Genomic DNA, 22,356 nt, shown 5'->3' with positions numbered 1-22,356 from the left:
CACAATGAGGTGTTTCCTGTGGTTGGCTTCAGCTCTTCTGCCTTTTGAAGCTCTGGGTCACTGAAGCTTTTCTCAGTTCACTGTGTGACAACAGAGAGACACAAAACAACAAGAAAGAGACAGAAAACGACCACAAAGAGACAAAACAAACACAACGAGACACAAGATGAATCCCAAAACATAGAGATGCAGAATGAGCACAAAGAGATGCCAAACAAACAGAAAAAGACGACAACACGTGTGTGTCTGCAGTGTTTGAGTGTGTGTCTTGCTCCAGAGTGGGAGGTCTGTGAGTCGTGTTGTACACTGACGTCCAGTCGTGAGGCAGGAATCCTGTTTGTCTGGAGACAAACTTTCCTTTTCACCTTCCTGGTGTTTTTGTCACAACCTTTGTTGCCTCCGAAGCGTTTTTTCTGCTCAAATGTGTGACACTGACGCCTCTGGATTACTATTTTAAAGACTATTTTAAGCCTTGAGTGAATCAGTTTTTAACTTTTGTTGCTAAGCAATGTTGGCCAAAACTCTGCCTATTGGCTAGAGCTGGCACTTTTGCCTGGCAACATTACCTGATTGTGTATTCTGGAGACACTGGCAACAAGCGCTTCCAGTTGCAGAAAAAAAACTCTTCTGCAAAGATGGCTCGGGCTGTGGCGTCAATCTTACTGTGAAGGGCCGGTAGTCTTTTTACTGACGGGTCCCTAAAGGCATCAGATCTCAGATTAAAGACTGTGTGTGGTCATATTAGAAATAATTAGTTTACTCAGTGAGCAGCTTCTCCAGTGAATTTGACTGTGAATGAACTCACTGGCAGCTCGACGCAGACGTCTGGTTCAGAGCACGAAAAGCTGCTGCTGCAGAACCAGGGTCCAAATACAAGATCTGAACTGTAGGGGGGGTGGGGGTGGGGGAGGGCACGTCAGGATGTAATGCCTTTACTGCAGATGATGTGAAAACACCTGCAGAGCTGCCTGCTAGTCCAACGCTTCACATGGTTTATCCACAAAAACATGGAAATTACATCGTTTCCTTTCTGACCAATAAATGCTGAGTCACCAAAACGTGGTCAAATGAGAGCATTGATTTGAAACATCATTAAACTCGGTGGATTCACTGAGGAGAGAAGTTTCATATAAACATAATGTTTAAGTCCCAGCGCTGCACTGGAGCAGGAAACTACATCAAATACATCACAATGTTATTTTTACAGCAACTCAATGTGTTCTACGGACGAAATGTAAAATACAAAAAAAGTATTTGAGACTAAAATATTTGTTAAATGTAATAACAAAACCCATAAAATACTTAAACAGATTGAAATACTCTAATTAAAATGAATTCAAACAAACACATCGACAACAATATGTCTGAATTACACAGTAAACGTTCCTATTATGACTAATGATAACGGAAGTAGAGGTTAAAGGTCACAGAGGTCACGCTCCGACGGAGTCATAAAGGATCCACGTTAACCCGTCAGGGTGCAGCTCCGAGTCGCTCCTGTAGATGTCGCTCTCTGACTCCTTTTCTCGTTCGCACTCTAACTTCGTCTCGTCAGAAAACTCGAGACCGATGAAAGTGTCCTGAGAGGACAGAGAGGACAGAGAGGACAGAGGACACTGACACCAGGGGGGGGGGGGGGGGGGGGTGTTAATATAGCATCATTCAATACAGGGGATAAAACAGCGATAACACAAACCAAACTCAACACAACAACTGTAACAACACAAGAAGGAACAATGTGAACTGAAGAAACACAGTGTGCCAGTGGTGCACATGTAGGAAGCTGGAAGCATGGATAGAACAGGGTTACAGAGATGATAAGATAAGATAAGATAAGATAAGTTAAGATAAGATAAGATAAGATAAGATAAGATAAGATAAGATAAGGTGAGATTGTCCTTTCTCACTTCCACTATGTGGAGATGTATCGTGTTGCAGCAACAAAGAGGAACCAGTGAAACCCACACTCAGTAAATGTGATAAATAAGTTAAAGACACTTTATAAAGAGCAGTGGAGAACCAGCAGACACACGCACTGTCCGCAGAGTTCACGCGGGGTCGTGGTGCACATGTGCCGCACACATGACTCGTCCCGCTCGCCGGCTGCTGCACTGCGGCTCCTGCGCGTGAATTCAAATAAACTGTGAAATGAAAACAGCTCGAATAGAAACTGGTTGTTGTGCAGCTCCAGGATCAAACAGGTGCTTTAAGGGAATTAAAACATTATTCATTGTCAAATCATTTCCCCTTTTGCAAACACCCAGGTTGTGTGAATCATGGTGGATGAACAGTGAGGAGCGTGATGGGCTCCGCTGCAGCAGGAGCAGCAGGAGAAGCAGGAGCAGCAGGAGCAGAAGGAGCAGCAGGAGCAGCAGGTAAAGTGGATAAAGTCGAGATAAAGTGTGGTGCAGGAGCTCCGGGGAGGCTGAGCTGCGGGAGGGAGCCCGCTCCCCCCCCCGCCGGAGCTCCGTCCCCGGCGGAGCGGCGCAGCTCGGGGGCTGCAGCGCGGGGCAGCCGCGGGGACTCGGGGGGGCGCGGGGGCTGCAGCCTGCCCCGCGCCCCTCCACCGCGACCCGGCCACTGCGGGTCCGAGCCGCCGTCAAACTTTTGTGTACATCCGCACGTCACCTGGACTCGGACATAAATTTGGCATCCTATGCAAATGTATGCTGACGTAAAAGATCATGTGGTTGTAGTCGTCGATCCCCCCTATGAGCAGCGAGCAGGTTCCACTGTCTTTAGGTTAGCTATGCTACAGTCTTTACTGTACCCGCGCTAGCTATATGCGCCCCGCGCCGCCCGCTCCGGATCCCGGGGAATAACCGCCTCGCCGCCGCCCGCCGCCGGAGCCTCCTGTCAGGTAGGACACGCGGGGAACTTCTCCTGTGTTTAACTCCGCGGAACCGCAAAGTGACCGCACGGCTGAAGTTATTACCGCGGGTCGGGTGCAGCCTGACTAGCCGCCTGGCTGTGGGAGAGTGTCCGCGGCCAGGCTGCCGCCGCCGCCGCTGTTAGCCACCGGCCGCCGGGGCTCCGTGCCTCCATCCCCGCCGCTCAGACGGGGAACCACCGGGGGAACCTCCAGCCCGGAGGTGTGTGTCTGTCAGGGAACTTTACTGGCAGCGTGGCGGCTCTGTGCGCCTGTTTATGGGGATAGTTGTCAGACTAGTGGATGTCATCCGGTTCGGGCTTTTTCCTGGTAGTCAACTTTCGCCCCCTCCAGCTCCTCCACCCCCGGTGAAAGTGCACAATCCGCCCGGCGGAGCTAGCCGTTAGCCCGCTAGCCCGCTAGTGACGGACGGAGCTAAGGGCTTTAGCTTTAGCCTTCACCCGCTCCAGCGGCGCGGAACGTGGCTGGATGTTGTGCTTCGTGCCGGGGGAACGCGCTTGTTTTGGCCGGCTCCCTCTCCCCGTCTGCCCCGCTCCGAGTTGCCGCTTCCCCGCTGAAAACCACCCCGGCGTGTGCCCTGCCTGCCCCGGTGTCAGGGCAGCGGTGGCAGCGGGGAGGCGGTGCTCGCAGCGCCGGGGAGAGTGTTGTTGTTGCCGCGGTACGTGCGGTTCAAACGGGGCTAGCTAGCAGACAGCCAGTCTGGGTCATCTGAGGTGAAGTCAGCGGCTGTTCGCAGACACGCTGCCCGCTAACCGAGCCCTTCCACCGGGGCTGCACTCCCCTCCTGCCTCCCCCACGTTCAACCGCTTTTCACGGGATTGTTGTAACGTTACAGCCGCTTTTTGCTCAGTTTTCTGGGACAGAACCGGGACAGAACCGGGACAGAACCGGACCGGAACCGTGTCCGCCGGTTTGACTTTGACCGTTTAATGTGAAGATCCACGAGCTGGTTTCATACTGTAATGGAACCAGTTTAACTGCTGGTTGTGTTGGTTCACAGCAGCTCTGCTGTCTGGTGAACACACGCTGACTTGGTGCCAGTTAATGTGGAACTGGTTTCATACTGGTTCTTATGGGAACACGCTCGGTTTCTAAAGTGGTTTATAACAAACATATATAAATACACTTTTCAGTTTCATCACTTGTATAATTCTGCAGAGTTTCAATTTAAAAGCTGATGTAGTTTAAACTGGTTTACTGGGAACTGACTCACTTTGTACTAACGTGTCATAAAGTGGAAACAGCAGCTTATTGGTTTTTAATCAGATAAATAACTGGTCTGGTTTTGGATCTTTTACGTTTCACAGCAGTGTCGTTTAAAGACGTGAACATAAATGAAGGTGAGTTTGTTGAAACATGTTAATGAACCAGTTTAACTGCTGGTTGTGTTGGTTTGGCTCAGAGGACGACTGGTTGTCTGGTGAGCACACATTGACCTGGTGCCAGTTAATGTTAAACTGGTTTTATACTGGTTCATATGGGAACACTCAGTTTGTTCAGTGTTGTATAAAACCAGTTCATGTGCGATCAGTGTGTATTAGAATTAAAAATACACTTTTCAGTTTAATCACTCGTATAATTTGAGTGCGTTTCTATTTAAAACCAGTGTAGTTTAAACTGGTTTGGATCAAACAGACTGTGTGTTTTGTCCAGGCGTACTGTTTGTGTCTACGAGGAGAACTTGGTGTTATATTATATATAAATTCCTTTCTGATGACTTTCTCCTCTTTTCCAAGTTCATCCAGTTCGTGCTCGACCCAGTTTGTCTTCCCAAATCTCGTTACATAAAAATCATGAATAATTAGGTGTGCCTTGCCAGCCAGCCGGCTTGGGCCATATACACGGAAACGCTCGACCTGTGACACGAGTCACAAACTACTGACTTCATGATGATGAAGATGATGACGATGAAGATATTAAGAGTGGGAGTCTGTTCTGCAGCTGGAGTCTGTGGCTGCGGTTTGAAGGACGTGCAGGAGGAAGGTTTCTGAACAGGTGTGCAGACGCCGTTTGGGCAGGTTGTCCCTGACGGTGACTGAAGTGTGTCTTGGCTCTGGGAATCATTGGACAGGCTCAGATTTGGCAGCACCTCCTCTTCCTCCTCTTCCTCTTTCTCCTCCTCCTCCTCCTCCTTTTTTTCTATACTGCCCGGTGACAGCGTGAACATCCACCTCCTCCCAGCTGCTGCACTGTACGTTCAAAGTGTGTCAGATTTTTTAATATTATCTCCCTCTTGCGTGTTCTGGTTTCTAATCACATTTCCTCTCCCATTGACCGACTTTTTTTTTTTTGTCTCATATTTTTGCTGCCATTGTGTTGCCGCCGTGTCAGGCTTTTTAATCCTATGATATGGATGCAGGGATCAGTCAGTCATGCTGCCAGTCTCCAAATCAGAGCACGCTCGCTTGCTCTCTGGCTGCTATTTATTTGTCACAAACGCCAACACACACACACACACACACACACACACACACACACACACACACACACACACACACACACAGCTCTGGTGCACTCTCCCTTCCTCGCTCGGTGACTTCTCCACACACGCTCACACTTTCTCTCGCTTTTCCTCTTCCTGCTCTGACACGCTGCTATTTCTTTTGACACACACTCGTGTTGCCGGGTTCCAAGGAAATGCAGCTGTGATTTGCTGTTGCCACCTGACCTTTCAGCCCAATACACACACACACACACACACACACACACACACACACACACACACACACACACACACACAGGCTCCAGCAGTAGTAAGCTTTTATTTCACCCTTTAGATTCTGCACATCGTTGGTTTTTATCCCTGAAAATTGCACAACGACACATGTTTTTTTTTTTCTTTTTGCCGTTTTCGAAATAGACCCATTCTGCGTTTGTGTTGCTGTCGATGGTTTTCAGTCATGAGGGTTTATGAAAGCTATACGAGCCAGAGAGCACACACACACACACACACACACACACACACACACACACAGAGCAGAAAATGCAACAGCTAACATCACACACACTCTTTGTTGCTCTATCAAACTGATATTTATTTCCCGCACATGCAGAAAGCCTGCATGACAGCTGCATCTTGTGCACGCACATACACACGCACACACACACGCACATACACACACACACGCACATACACACACACACACACATACACATACACATACAAGCACAAGCACATACACACACAGGCTTTGTGTGTGTGTGTGTGTCTTTGGGAAAGAACAAGCCTGTCAGGTTGTGCGCGAGTGAATGAAGTGGCAGTGAGTTTGTGTGTGTGTGTGCGTGCGTGTGTTAAATCATTGGGGAGTATGGGCTGCTCAGAAACTGTGTGTGTGTGTGTGTGTGTGTGTGTGTGTCAGTGTCCACCCTCCCTCGTTGCTGGAGCTCTTCATGGGGTAACTCCACACACACACACACACACTCACACACTCTGTATTAGATCTGCACGGCTGCTGTTGGACCAAACCCGACTTCCACGTGGACTGGGAGGCTGGAGGCGTGTGAAGTGAACATGATCAGATTTAACTGTTCACTCCTCCACATGTAACGAGCTCTTATCTTCGGTTTTCTTGTCGCTTGACGTCTGTTGGACAGATTTGATCTGTTCATCTCTCCAGTTTTAGCAAACTGCACAATCTGCTTTTCTTATAGTATAGATTCTGTTTCCATTAAACACGGAAATCTTTATGAAGTTATGTGCAAGTTTAGTGCACGTTTGTTCTTTACTTCATGGGGATTTCCCAACTTGCTCCTCAACACGAATCTCCCTCTGAACTTGTGGTTATTCAGATGGATGCACTACGTTTATTGTCATTGCACAAGTACGAGTTACAAAACAGAGAATTGACTCAGGAAAAAGACAAATTCCTTTAAATATTGAAATATTCCTATAAAAAATTATAAATATAACAAGACACATCTGCTAACGTGGAGGAAGAAGGTCTCCGACCTGTGCAGCAGCCATCTTGGCAGTTTGGCTTCACTTTGGGGATTTGTTACAGTGTAAAATGTTCTGTCCCATGTGGTGTTGTCTCATGGAGTTTTAAAGAAAGCTCAAATCAAGCTGCTCCTTTAATCCGTTGTTGGATTGAATCTCCAGCTCCACTCAGGAGCTGATGTTCAGGCTCCGATGTTTGAATCAGGATTTCACAGAAACCACAGAACACGTGTAAAGAAGGAACACGGGTCAAAGAAGAACTCTGGACGTTTCAGAGAAGATCCAGGAATTGTTTTCTTTTACATTTAGATGTTTTTGGACATTTTCACTGATTTCTCAGAGAATAAATCACGGATCTTGTTGAAAAAGAAATCGTTCATATTTAGGGAACTGATATTTCTGTGATTTGCTGCAGCCTGATTGAATTCACTGATATTCTTGCTGTTTTTCTTTTTCTGACGTTCTCGTTCTCGAACTCAAAGCTCCGATCACTTTTAGATTTTCCAGCAGGAGAGAAAAACCTATTGTGAGTTTAAAAATATCAAAGATTCGGAGGACTTGAACCGAGGGCTGCTCAAGATCCGAGTTTGATTCGAACATTTTAAACACGCGTCAGAAAGCAATCGTTTGAAAGCTCGTTTTCATTTACAGCTTTGAAATTCTCCTTTTTGTTAACTCAGTATTTAGACACTTGTCTGGACAGAAACAGAAACCGCCTCAGAGACCGGGGCGGTGAAAACACTGATCATTAATTCATCTGCGTCTCTCGTCTGTTTTACATCTGGTTCTTCTTATCGGTGAAGTCAAGGATCATCTCCATCGGGCGAGATCAGCCGATTGTGATCAGCAGCTGATTTATTTCGAGCATCTCTATCGATATGGTTTAACAGCGTCTGTATCTGATGCGTCTCCTTCTGCCAGATGAGATTTAATTGCTGCTGTTGTATCATTAATCCCTCTCACCCTGTTCCTGTGTAATGGAAACGTCACCTTAATCTGTCCTGCTGAAAACTATCGATCTCCTATGACAACAGGATTATTAATCGTGATAGTAATGGAGTCGGAGTGAATTCTGCTCCAGTGGCGTTTCCTCTGTGCCAAGAATAACTGGGGGAGACTCTGAACACTTGTAATTGTTTGAAATGTTTGGCAGGTGGAGGCCAGATTTTTAGGATATTGAACACTGGCACAAAAAAGCAGATTCAGTCCAAAAATATCAGCGTGGACTTCTGCTCGGGTCAAACGGATCCTCTCGCTCTCAGTTTACTGTAAATCCGACTGTCGCCTTCCTAAAAGCACAAACTGAGCCGGGATGAAACCGAACTGAAACGCAGTGACAGGAAGAATCAAATACAGGAGAAATGCTAATGAGTTATTTTTGTTGCCGGTGAGATAAAACGAGTTCTGGCGACTTGTCATCTTGGAGCTCGGTAAAGAAATTAATATTAATGTATCACGGAAAATAAAACGGTGGGACTTGTGTCGTCTGCAGGAGGCGCGGCGCAGAGAGCAGGTTTCTCTCCGGCGCTGCAGGGAGCCGCCCGGCCGGTGCACACACGGTGAAGAGTCTGAAACCAGCACCGACTAATACGTCCACGGGTTTTTTAATAGCTGCAACTGTTGTTTCCTCGCCGGGATAATAAATCAGTTTGACATCGACCTGGAGGTCAGCCCCGCCCACACCAGTGGCGAGGGCGAGCGGCTGAAACGCCACAGTGGGAGGTCAGGTGATGTCAGATGTGGTGGAAATTAATATTTATACTATTAAATCAAACGTACATGTAGCAGCCTGTGTTTGAGCCACGATTGTTTTATTAATTTATTGATCGTCTCATTCAAGGGGGACGTGAACTGAAAACCTTTTTTAGTGCTGAAATAATAAAATTTACATTCATTAGATTAAATTAGACATTAGGTTTGTTATTAAACCACAGAAATCTTTGGGGAATCGTAAAATGATGTGGATTCAAATGTGGCTCAACTCCTACTCACAAATATTTTAATTTAGGGCAAATTCATTTGTATTTAATCTGTTTGTAGAAAAGCACCCGTGCAGTGACAGCGGAGTCAAATGTTACTAAGGAGTAATCGACGGAGGTGGTGGAGCAGTGAGGGATGATGGGAGTTGAAGTCTTCTTCCTTCAGAGGCTTTTATCTGGAGCCGAGTTCTCCTCCGAGGTTCCTCTTCTCCAAGAGGAGACGTCTCTGAGGGGCAAACACAGGGTTCAACATATAGAGTTAAAAATATAGAGTTAAAAATATAGAGTTAAAAACCACCGAGATCTAAAAAGTGTATCGTAACAATGCGACTTCCAACTGGATAAAAAGTCACTTCTGACTCCGACAGACGAACAAACTGACACATGCACGAAGACGACTCGTCACCAAAGGAAACGCTGTCTTTATAAAACCAGATGTCCGAACACAGGTCTGGTTGATTTGAGATCATTTAATGTATAACAGTTTGATATTATAGATTTTTAACGATGCATCGTCTGCATATTGGATGATTTTTTTAAAGAACAATTCTCAGCTACAGATATAAAATAATAAGTAAATAACCAGGTTGTTAAATATTATACGTTTAACTAAAAAAAAAAAAACATCATTTCCAGGAAACTGCAGGAGAAATAAAACAATGTCTTTCATTAGAATCTGCAAAGTGTCATTTTGACATAACTTACTGAACGTCCTTAAAAACATCGGCTTCTGTTTCATGCCGTCAATCATCCGGTGAAAGTAGGTGCCACTTTTTTTTGGGCATCCCATATTTAGAGCGTAACACTTCAAAGTGTGTGTGTGTGTGTGTGTGTGTGTGTGTGTGTGTGTGTGTGTGTGTGTGTGTGTGTGTGTGTGTGTGTGTGTGTGTGTGTGTGTGTGTGTGTGTGTGTGTGTGTGTGTGTGTGCGTGCGTGCGTGCGCATTATTTAGATTTCTGTTTTCTTAAATCTCTAAGAAAGTCATTTTTATTCATGAAGAGAGAGAAGAATGCTTATTTCCTCATTAAAACCTGCAGCGTGTGTTTCTCAATTACTCAACACATGAGTGACCAGCGGCTCATCAGGTAAAACACTGTGATTTGCAGGAGCCCCCCCCCCCCCATGTCTGGATGGTTAATTTGAACCGTGTTTCAAACCCTCATTTATCCAGACAGAGCTCGCCGAGCACGCCCCCCTCCTCTTTTTCATCAGTGTCCTCATTGAAATTCATGCGTTTCCTCACGTTCACACCTGGGGGCCGGCCCCCGTAACACCAGCGCTCCTCATACTCTCCTCTGTGGGGAGGACGCCGCCTTGCCCAAGAGTACTCCGGCACTATTTGCTGAGGCCGAGGAGGTGATCCACGTTTCCCCAGCTGGTCCGCCGCTCTCCAGACGAGAGGCAGCTTGTGATTGTGTTTGACGGCAGCTGAAACAAAGTGAGGAGCTCAGCTGCTCCTCTAATGAACAGGTCAACACCGCGCGGCAAGAAAACCTCATTCTCCGATTCACCAGGAGAAATCTGCCATATTCAAACTGTCTCTTAAATATCTGTGTGTGTGTGTGTGAGAGCGGTTCAAGGTTATACATCATTTGTCTTTGGTTTGTCTGGTTTTTATTTTGTTAGATTTTCCAGAATTTACACACCCCTCTTATTGTTTTCAGAACAAAAAAAATTCTGAAAATCTCCATATGTCTGAATCTCCTTCGCCCGGTGATACCACAAAGCATTCTGGGAAAAGTGGACATTTTGTGTACTTTTAAATGAACCAAACGTGGAAGAGTTTCTCAGCTGAACAGGGAGTAGTTTGTGCTGAGACACTAAATCGATTGGAAGTGATTTGATAATCTAATAATCATTGACGTCATAAAGGAAAGAATCTCTTTTCTGTTTCATGTCTCAGTCACTTGATAAAGTTTCAGATTCGACTTGAGGTCAAAACACATTTGAAAGATGTTTTGTTTCTAAGAAACAAGTGACGGATTCATTCATCATGAATCATATGAATTTATTGACTCGTCATGGAGCTGAAGTTTTCTTAGCGAATAAAGAAACTGATGAATTATAAACTGAATTATGAAAAACAGATCTCAGGCCACTTCTCATTTTTTAATAATTAACCTAGATTATTATTATTATTTCATAAATTTTAATTTGAGTAAATCAAGTAACTATCAAATGTCAAATAAATGACATCCCATAATGACTGTATATAAAGACGATCACTAAGAATAACAATAAATCATTAAATCTGCAGAAACGATGGTGTAATGAAATTCAGCCTCTTTTTGTAGCAGGACTTTAGAGCCCCCCCCTTTGGTGTCTAATGTGAAAGCTATTACTCTAATAACATTATAATTACATATCATTACTCAGCTAAGCTCGTTAGATTAAATAACATGATTCAGTGTGAACCCAAACATCAGGAACAGCTGCTCTTCAGAGAGGGAGAGGAGCACAGATGTTTCCCAGCTCCTCCCCCTCCTGAACCGTCCTCAGACCTGAAGAGATGGAAGATGATTCCATCCTGAAGAAAAGAGAAGAAGAAGAAATGATAGGAAGATAGTTCATGTATGATAGATGTCATTTTTTGAATTATTTTGGAATAGAATTATAGTTTCTATCTTCATTTTGAACTGATTGAATTAGTCTCATCCTGCTTCCTGCTGCGCTCTAAATTTTAGGAATCTGGAGCCCTCGGTCTCCAACACACAGACACACACACACACACACACACACAGACACACAGACAGACACACACACACACACACACACACACACACACAGTGTAAACAGTCGTTTCTTGGCTGCAGCCCTCCGAGACACACAAAAAGCTCAGTTTCAAACCAAGGAGCGTTTCTATTTAAGCAGCGTTTCCAAGAATCAAAATGTAGTTTTAGTCTGGTTCAGGTGGGAGCCGCGGCGGGAGGGAGGAAGCAGCGGCGGTTTCTTCTTGCATTGCAACAACATGGCTAAATAAAGTAGGATGTCACCCAGTAGAGTGTGAACTCCGCTCGGGCCCAACCGGCCCTTTAATTCAAACAGGGATGTGAGGTCACTGCAGAGCTGCACGTTCAGATCCACCAGGTCTGATTTATATATCATCAAGAAACACTTGAACAAAGCTCAGTGAGATAACTGCTGAATCTGAGAGGCTTTAACCTTTGGTGGTCATGTCTGTATTTATAGTGTATGTCTGTCACCTGACCTGGATCAGTGATGTCACCTGTTGGTGACCTTTAGTCACGTCGGACGTGTGTTTGAACTTTAGTCTTCGGTGTTTGCCGTTACTTTACCAGTAACTGCCGACACACAGTGAAAACAAAATGGCTGAATTCTTGGTTCTTTCCAGGGTATTTTTACCCAAATGTAATTCCAGCAGTCAGCCAGTGGTCATGAAATCCTCAGGGAGCTGTGGTTGGACTTTATCTTCGAGGTCACGTCATTGTGCTTCTCTGTTTCTTCCCTGCTCTTTGTTTTGAAGTAGTGGAGCCATGTTGTATAAGGACAGAGCAACGTGGGGTCAGACTTTATTCAGCCTGTCCCTTCAGTCTCAACAAAGCCCTGCTTCTCCCGAGGCGTCGCAGCGAACCTGCTGAACGTGATACTCCCCGACGGAGGCTGCTTCATCTCACATGAGAGAATCCGTTTCAGACGCAGGCGCTGAGGACGTTGCTCCACTTTCCAAACCGTCCCGTCCACCTTTAGGAAGGGAAGCTGTCGCGCAGACTTAAATAACGTCAGGGGAATCTAGGTTGCAGTTCCACAATCGATCGTGTAACCTGATCAGTTTCCTCTGGGTTCCTCTGAGCTGCAGGACTCTGTCCGTCCACAGCCCAGGATCACATGTGACTGTGCTGCTGGTTTGAATGAGACGATCTTCATGTGTGACAAACGATGGGAATAAAGGAGCTGGTTCTTAGTGCCTCCACGTTATTCAGACTGTAAAACTGTAAAACATAAAACCTGAAGTTTAGTTCATGAGATGTGTGCGTTCACTTCAGGCGTGATCAGGATCAGAGAACACGGGGAAACCTGACGTGTCAAATATGACTGGTCGACAAAAACCCTTCATCGAAACTCTCATAAACATTATCACCAGAGTTCGGTGAAGTCAGCAGCTCGTAGTCCACTGAGCAGAGTGTGGAGCTGTGACATGAAGAAACACAACCTGTGTGTGGAGCTGTGACATGAAGGAACACAACCTGTGTGTGGAGCTGTGACATGAAGAAACACAACCTGTGTGTGGAGCTGTGACATGAAGAAACACAACCTGTGTGTGGAGCTGTGACATGAAGGAACACAACCTGTGTGTGGAGCTGTGACATGAAGGAACACAACCTGTGTGTGGAGCTGTGACATGAAGAAACACAACCTGTGTGTGGAGCTGTGACATGAAGGAACACAACCTGTGTATGGAGCTGTGACATGAAGAAACACAACCTGTGTGTGGAGCTGTGACATGAAGGAACACAACCTGTGTGTGGAGCTGTGACATGAAGGAACACAACCTGTGTGTGGAGCTGTGACATGAAGAAACACAACCTGTGTGTGGAGCTGTGACATGAAGAAACACAACCTGTGTGTGGAGCTGTGACATGAAGGAACACAACCTGTGTGTGGAGCTGTGAGAGCAGCAGGACACCGGCCACCCTGCAGAGCGACAGTGTGTGCAGGTATTTGTCATAGTGACCTGTTTCTGTGTGTGTGTGTGTGTGTGTCTCTGGATAAAGAGTCGTTAAAACGCACTGAGGGTCAGAGCAGGACACGGTCAGCCAGAGGAAGTGCAACCTTTTCAAAATAAGAGCACATGTTTAGAAAGAAGGAAGTCGTCCCTTGGACGAGGAAATGTTTGGTCGACTGTGACGTTATCGTTGGTCTCATCTGTTTCATATTCAAAGAGACTTCATAGTTTCTCAAAAACAAAACACTATTTAAATTTAAGAACTTCGGCAAACACGCGTTCACCTATCTGCTTATTTAAAAATATATATCCTTGATTCTCAAAATATTACTATTTATACTGATAATATTATATATTATATTACTAAATTTTAAAGACTTTATTTCCTTGTTAAATTAGGACTTCATTCTCCATCTTCTTTGATGGGTTACAACTTTATTCTTGTAATTTCTTTCATTAAATTACAACTTCATTCTCGTAGTTCTACGACTTTATTCTGGTATTATTATGACATTCTAGACTCTCATGTATTTCCGTCCTATGGCCCAATGCTGCCTGTTTGTAGGATCTTTTCTCAGATTCATCATAAACACGATGAAAAGTTTAGTTTCAAACAACTTGAACACGAATGTATTTGTCTTTGTCATTTTAAAACCATTTCAGCTCCATTAGACTGTTTATATACTTTGCAAATGTTACTGGAAAGATGACAAATGTAAACTTGGAAGAAAAACCATAACACAAACATGATTCTTCCTCGACTGTGTTTGAGTCTGTGTGATGTTTTCAGACTGGAGACATGAGGAGGTGTCAACTTGGGCAGAGAGCAGCCGACTCAGGCTCGTTAGTTTCCTTCTTTACTTTTTAATGTGGTAGAAAATTCCACGTTTTGGTGAAGCGCAGACAAGGCGTGAACCTCGGGGACTATTTTTAGCCGGCGGCGGCGCAGGGCTTGCACCATCCTGCCATTTCTCTGCCTGACTCATCACCATGACAGGAAATGAACTTCTGTCTTTCTCCACCGGTCACAGCAGCAGATGGTTTTTCAAATCCACCAGCCACCCTTTGCTCTCTTGCTAGCCAAATTAATTTCATTTAAATGAAGAACATGCAGACCTCTGAAACACTCGGTTTCTTGCCAAAATAACAAAATCACCAGGAGCAGCAGCGCAGCAGAGAAATCAGACAGATGAAACCAGAGTGAACCGATGTTGCCTGGTGGTAAAATCACTTAATGCTCAACAGAAGGCAGATGATGTGGTTCTGTTGGCGGCGTCAGAGCGCGACCTCCAGCGAGCACGGGGGCGGTTGGTAGCTGAGTGTGAAGCAGCCAGGAGGAGAACATCCAATTCTGAGGTCCGGGTAATTTGCTGAAAAACGATCTTCGCGTATCTGATTCTTGAGCGAGGAGCGAGACATGGATGAATCCGTTTGGCATCAGAGCTAATGCAGGAGTGGAGCCGTAGTGGTGAAGGTAAAACTTTCGATTGACCAGCCGACCTGCGCTCCCACATTCAATGGGGCTTTCCATCAGCAGGCTGATCAGGCTCAGAGCTCCACTGTGAGTCACTGGTCCGAGCATCTGATCCAGATCCTTCTGGGCTCCCTCCAATGGAGGTTTTCCTGACACTGGGAGGAGACCCCGGGTTAGATCCAGGAGCCACTGGAGCGATTACCCATCAGGTCTGGGAACGCCCCAGCAGGAACATACTGGTGGGGACTGGGACCTGGAATGATGAACCTGCCGTGATCTGACCCTGGGTAGGTGGAAGAAAAGGGATGGAAGGAGAAGTCACGAATTTGCACCAAAAACAAATCAGGCAATCTTCTACTTTGATGCTCCAGTTAAATTTCACCATTGTGCATTTGATTCATATTTCTGCCTCTTTTTTTGTTCCAGAGTCGTAAAAGTTAATGAATCTCGATCGGGTAAAAAAAGCTCGAGGATTCAGAATTAGATATAATTGAGAATAAACTCAGATAACAGAACTCTGGCTGGGATTATAAATGCACAACATATTAAAGGGATCCTTCAAATGTGGATGTATTCCAACTATTGTTTCCATTTTTTTGTAAAGAATTGTAAAAACTCTGGTTCCTGTATTAATTTGGGGTTCGTAATGTTATTTGAGACTCAGCAGTTTATGACTGTTGCACTAATTCAGATTCATCTTGAGCAGTAATCACACGCATACACTATTTGAATATGACCTATAATACTGTCATTGGACATATTCATGTATCATTGAGGCTCTGAAGGAAACACCTTCATGGATTTGTCCCGACATTTAGTGAAGATAAAAAAATCGGCAGAGGAGCAGAATTTGAAGGTCTGAGCGAGGACTCCTCGGTCTGTGACCAGCTTATAAAACTGTTCTTCATCATTTCAATCCTCTTCCTCCCGTCTCCTCTGAAATGACCTTGCCACTCCAGTCAGCACAGTCACTCTCCTCCGAGTGTCGGCGGCTGAAAATTCATCTGTTCAAGAAGTGCCCTCACATCTGCCTCTTCCTCCTCCTCAGTCTTCCTCCCTTCTCCAGTTTCTGCTCCTCTCCTCCTCCCTCATCTCAGCTTCCTGTCTTTCTCTCTTTTTCACTGTATTGTGACTTTCACTCTGGACATTTGCACTGAAACCTTGATTTCAATGATTCAAGCTGGATTTAAATAGTTAGTTGATGAGTTCACGATGAGGCCACATCCTCTTCCTGATTGTCACCGGTCACATGACTCCCAGCAGTGATGGCAGAGCATTTGGTTTTGACACCTTGTGAATTAACGGTAACGAAGCAGTTGGTGCCGATCAGGTCCGTGTCTCCTGTGGTCCCGGTCCAGCTCCTCGGGGTTTAGCTCGGAGAAGGGTCCGGTACAGGTAGAGTATTTCTGGGTGTTTCCGGGTTCGGGCACAAACGTTGGCACCGGGATGAAGACGGTTTCTGGTGATGAGCTGGAACACTCGTCTGGACAGAGTGTCGCTGTGAAGGAATCAAATCCGCTCTGCCATTGTGATTCCTGTCTTTTTCTCTGGAATGAATTTCTGCTCGGATACCTTTCCCCGAGGTTTTCAAACATTCTGCCCCCCCCCCCCCCCCCAACTCCTCCTCCTCCACTCCTCCTTATTTTCCCACAGTTCCCTGCTTCACCTATTGAACTCAGGCACCAGCCCAGGAGTGGAGCAGGGGAACGGCAGGAATGTGGCTCCCAGTTTGAGCTCAAAACACAAAACAAGGAAGGCAACGCTCCAATGGCCCGCCTCCCGGGAGTCAGAGCTGCGTTCTCATTGGCCGAGTGCTGTAGGCTGACCACAGATACACTGTCCTCATTGGCTGCTTTTGCATCTTCTTTCCCTGCTGCACCCCAGCCAATCAGAGCTTGCTGTTAAAGTGTGTGTGTGTGTGTGTGTGTGTGTGTGTGTGTCATCACTCTGATCCGTACCGACAGCACCGTCTTGAGTCTTGCCTGGTTTCACCAACAGCATTGTGGGATAATTATTCCTCAGCTCATGGACACTGCCCCACATTAGCTCCTGTTAGCTTCTGTGCAGCCACATTAAAGCTGTCGCACTGCACATTAGCATCGCTGCATTATTGCCATAATTAAAAAAAAAGCATCGTTAAACTACACGAGGCAGGAGATATTGTTATTGTGATTCGCTCTGTTCTGTGCGGCGCCGCCTCGAAACCAGGCCGGATGAACGGCTATAGGCCAACACGGCTATTATTAGACTTCATCCTACAGGGGAGCATGATAAAGATAAGTCGGGTCAGTCGGCTGCGTCATCTGGGACGCCGGCTGCTTTTTGATGTCACAATGCAGAGACTCTTCCAGGGTTTGTAACGGGCGGGGGGGGGGGGGGGTAAGCTGGGAAACCAAATCCATCAGCGAGAGAAGAAGCTTTGACGAGACAAGGTCGAGGTTCGGAGAGAAAGTGTGAAACACAGAATATCACGGAGTCTCCTCCTGCCTGGCTCATGGGCATGTTTGGATTGGCAAGAGTTGATGAAATGTTGGATTAAGTCCACTCCTGTTTCGATTCCAGTTTATTTATTGCATAAAAATTAAATTACAGACAGGTTATTCGTTTCTGGTTTCTCAGCAACAGAGTCTCCGAGGTATCAGAGAGGAGTCAGAGAGTCTGTGACGGGTCTGAAGAAAAACCTCTGCAGCACATTTTATTCAAATGTGAGAATTTAGTGTAACGACTAGTAGGATAGGATTCACTTTTTTATTAACATGGAGTTAATAATTCTTCATAATCCATTGGGACCACAGGGATTGCATCAGTTTATTTTTCAGTGGTACACTTTTAACCGTGACTCGATATGTCATGAACATAACCTGACCCCCGGGTCAAAGCAGTAATGCACTTTGCTAATAACCAGAAGAATTAGAGAATGAGTCTCTCTCTCTTTGTGCATTTGAATTATTCAAATGTACGAGTCACTTATTAGTTTTTACTTGTTTTAGGGACAATTGTATTGATTCATTTATAACAAATACTTATTATCAACGGATTAAACCTTTTCCCAACCAGGGAGCTCAGGTGATCAGCTGTTTGGAGAAACGTCCCCTGAGGATCTGGGCCTTTGAGCGTTAGGGTTAAATGTCACGTGTGTACTCGTCCTGTTTAGAAATACATGTTTTATCGTTGTGTTGACTTTTTGCATGATTGTAAACTAAAGATACAAATCGCAGGTTTTAGTTTTCTCTTTATCTCTCAGCAACATAAAACCAATTTATTGAAGAAATATTACAAATTATTTCACTTTTACATTTTAAAAGATATTTTGACTTAATTGATTTCTGTCAACAAATGAAACCTTGCTGGAGACTATTTTTAGCTCCAGCTCCCCCCCCATCAGCCCGTTGCATCCCGGCCTCGTCATCTCCTCCCTGAAGACGATAAACATGTTGAACGTCTCTTCACCATCTGCCTTTCACGCCTCGCACCATCTGGCGACGTGCGGGGAAACAGAATGAACACTTGCAAATTTAAGCTTTAGTCAGAACACGCTGCTGCGGGGAAACGCTTTAAGAGCGACGACGTGTTTAGGTTCACTCACCGATGACGCTCGATGCCGACGGGCGAAGCTGGAATCTCAGGTCGGTGAACGAACAGACTCTGAAACATCAACGAACAACTGTGACAAAGTTCTCAACCTGCAGTGAAGACGAGTGGATGAAGGTGGGAAGTGAACTCACTGATGCTGCAGAGGAAGAAAACTTCTGACTCTGGTGATTACGAGTATTTGCTCTAGCGCCATCATCAGGCCACATTTTTTATTTGTCCCACAATTTGGTTTATGAACAAACACTCGTAAAACCAATGAATCCCCGTCAGCCTTAGCTGCTGCTAACTAGCAAGTGTTAGCATGCTAACATGCTAAATATAGATGTTGATGCTGCAGTGACAGTAAAGTGGAGCCGTGGACTCAAGGTCCCACCCACACATGCTCTGGACCAATCAGGAGTCAGTCTCAGCTGCCAATCATGACGTCTCAGCCTGTTTTTATATCATCAAATAACTAATAAAAACCAAACTGATCAGAATCCTCACAAGGATCAGAGAGAGCGACCGGCTGATGGAGGCTGATGGAGGCTGATGGTTTCATCAGTAGATCAGTAAGGTGTGAACACATTCTTCTCCGGCTCGCCCTCTGCACAGTAGAGTTCGAGCCGTGGGCGGTTTCAAACGGGGAGAAGTTGCCGGACTTGGAAGCCGACTGGAGTTCGGCAGCGGTCGGATCGGGTTTCTCTTTTCCTGGTGGGGCAGAGAGGTATTTGGTTGGAGCCCGGCTCCTCCACTCATCTGCATCTTATTTGAATTTCCTGCTTGCATAATTCCTGGGTTAATGGGGAACGGCTCGGCACTGCCACAGCTGTTTTGCCTTTCCTGCCTGGCGAGAGCGGCGCTCACACAGCAAGAGGAGGGGGGGGGGGTGTTCAAGAAGAGGGAAAAAAATCTGCAAGTCATGTGGTGCAAAAATACAGTACAAACAATGTGTGATCCCCGAGGAGGAGGAGGAGGAGGAGGAGGAGGAGGAGCAGGAGGAGGAGGAGCAGCAGCAGAGTCAAACATCCATCCACTCCCAGCACCACACCCCCTCAGCACTGAGCATGTTCAGACTCCTCCCCCCCCTCCTCCCCCTCATCTCTGCTGTAATTGGTCGGTAGCAGCCTCTCGGGCAGCACCACATTGCACCAGACGGACTTCAACCAGCCGCATTAGTCTGCTTCCACATTCTCAGGCCTATTAGAGGCTGTTTGTTCCCTCATTAGTCGGCCGAGCTGGAGTTTGAGCCACAGCTGCCATAACCACTGTCAGAACGCCAAGTGTGCCGGAATGCGTGGCGGTGACGTGGCTGACAGGTGACTTGGTTTCCCTGGTCGGCTGAGGCCCGAGGCTCCGTTTGTTCTGAGCTCCTGGTTTTTAGATGCTCTGTTCAAAAGGTCTCAAAACATCTCAGCTCCAGGGCCAAATCATTATAATACGGTTATTTAATTCAGATGCTGAATGTGTTTTGTCCTTGTGTCAGTCGGTTGCTTGTCTGTGGGTTGAATTTGACTTTAAATGGGTTTTATGATGTGATTTATATTATTTTGACTCACAATCACAAACCATTAAGCTAATGTGACAGATTTCTAAAGCGTTCATTCTCTGCTTTTCGTTCTTTATCACCGACTTTCTTCTTTTTGTTCACGTCAAAGCTCCAAGTGACAAAGACCAAAGTTCTTCTCTCACAGCGTCTACGTCATGTAACGTGCACGTCTACGTGTTACCGTGGTTACAGGGATGTTAACAGCTGATCAGGAAGCTATTTCCACCACACGCTGACCTTTAATTGATTGATTGGTGAAGTGATGGGCTTCTTATCTGGGTTCGTCCTCCCACAGTCTAAACACACGTAGAGTAACTGGTCTTTGTGTCTGACTGTTGAACCTGTGATACGCTGACGAGCCCCCCCCCGCCTCTCACCCGCCTCTCACCCGCCTCTCACCCGCCTCTCACCCGCCTGCCCCCCGCCTCTCACCCGCCTCTCACCCAATGTCTGCTGGGATCTGCTGCCTCCAGCCCCCCCCATGGCCCTCAACTGATAAACTGCAAAAATCATGTAGATAATAGATGGATTATACTGTTAAATTCAAACAAAGGAACTGTTCATCCTGCAGTGTGTGTGTGTGTGTACGGTGTGTGAGAGTGTGTGAGTGTGTGTGTGTGTGTGAGAGTGTGTGAGAGTGTGTGTGTGTGAGTGCGTGTGTGTACGGTGTGTGTGTGTGTGTGTGTGTGTTTGACGGTGAGCTCGGGCACACCTGCACAGCTGTAATACAATCAATGAAATCTTATTAGATGTTTTCACTCTGTGAGTGTGTGTGAGTGTGTGTGTGTGTGTGTGTGTGTGTCTCTGTTTTATTACTTTCTCAGCTGGTGGGGCAGACGCCCCCCCCTCCAGTCTTTATTCAGCCCGTGGTCTTTGTCCCGTCGTGTTATGAGCTCGGCCGAGCACCGGTCATCCCGACATATTGAGTCGTCTCCACACGAGACCCGTGGCGTCCTGCATCAATAACACATCAGTAATGAAACGTGTCTGTGAAGCTGCTCGTAGGCGCTTGTTGATCTTTGCATTGAGGTTAAATCAGGTGTGAAAACATCCACACAACACATCTGGATTCTTTAAGCTACTTTTTAGTTCTGATATTTTCTTTAATTTCTCAGAGAATAATTCACGGATCTTGATTAAAAAAAACCTGATATTTATGAGTGTGTGTGATTTGGGATCCAAATGAAAATCCAGACCTTGTGGATTTAATCGTGGTTTGATAAGACGTCTGTTGGCGTCGGCACGCGCTCTCCTCAGTAACATTCTAGTTTTATAATAGATTTAAGAAAGAAGCATTCTACTAAATACAATCTATTTTGGTTTTTCAAAACAAAACTATTAACCTCATTGGGATGACCTGATTAATTGAAGTTTCAAGTCCCCATGAAATTAAATCCATGTCTCCAGGTTGAATCCTGTGTCTCTGGGTTAACTCTTCGTTTCTCTCTTGTTATAAAACCAACATCCTGGTATCTTTAATAATCTAAATCTTTTCTCTTCCTGTAAAACATTTGAAACAGTGCGATGACTCGTCCTCTTCTCAGGGACGGTGAACATCCACCACACTTCAAACACAAAATCTTACTTTAATATGAATCCACCTTTTACATGTTCACATGCTCAGCACTGAAGCTAATGGGCATAAAACGGTAAAGAGTGTAAGACGAGCGTCCTTTTATAATGTAATATTAATATAAATAATATTGAGCTGAGACGAGGTCGCAGTTAAATATTAAGAGTCAGTTGATATAAAAAATGATCTTAGCTTTCTGGGGGCAATGCTGATACTAATGTTAACTAACTATAAATCCAAAGAAAAGAGAAGTACAACCATATAAAGACCTTACAGAAGATAATACAGAACATTAACGTAAAATGTAAAATAATTGCACATCTTCCGTTAATTCTATAAAATATAAATATCGGTTCATGTCTGTGAAAGTCTCATCATCCAACAGATAAATCTGAACTGGAAACAGGACGGACTGAAAGGACCATTTCACGTCCTGCTGCTCTTGAGCAAGGCAGGAAGGAGCGTGGTTGCCTGGACGAGGCCTCGTTCCGTCTCTTGTCGTGATGTGAGTCTGGAGCATCAGCTCGGTCCCTCTCACTCGTTGTCTCGCTGCGTGTCGCTGTTGTTGTGTGGAAATCCCCACAGTTCCACTAATGTGTTGACATTAAGCCAAACAACAAGCAGGCAGTTTATTCAGTTCCTGCAGTTCAACATCTTATCACCCAGCGGTGACGCCTTTAACAAAATTGATTTAAAAG

The 22,356-nt window shown here is 45.6% G+C and overlaps 1 protein-coding gene across 5 annotated transcripts in view; it reads left to right on the top strand.

The window, feature by feature from the left end:
* Positions 1-2,120: 2,120 nt before the first annotated feature.
* The window catches only part of LOC117770404 (zinc fingers and homeoboxes protein 2-like), an 80,742-nt gene continuing 60,506 nt past the window's right edge, over positions 2,121-22,356 (top strand). For 2 of the 5 annotated variants that reach the window (XM_034599839.1, XM_034599840.1), the window contains exon 1: positions 2,121-2,860. The gene's annotated coding sequence lies outside the window, so the exon portion shown is untranslated. Of the gene's footprint in view, positions 2,861-4,878; positions 5,082-22,356 lie in introns of those variants that run through there. The other 3 variants (XM_034599836.1, XM_034599838.1, XM_034599837.1) reach the window with 3 other exon arrangements.

Source organism: Hippoglossus hippoglossus, chromosome 11, assembly GCF_009819705.1.
Source record: "Hippoglossus hippoglossus isolate fHipHip1 chromosome 11, fHipHip1.pri, whole genome shotgun sequence".
Lineage (NCBI taxonomy): Eukaryota > Metazoa > Chordata > Actinopteri > Pleuronectiformes > Pleuronectidae > Hippoglossus > Hippoglossus hippoglossus.
The sequence above is the reverse complement of the archived record's forward strand: the minus strand, read 5'-3'. Positions and strand labels throughout refer to the sequence as shown.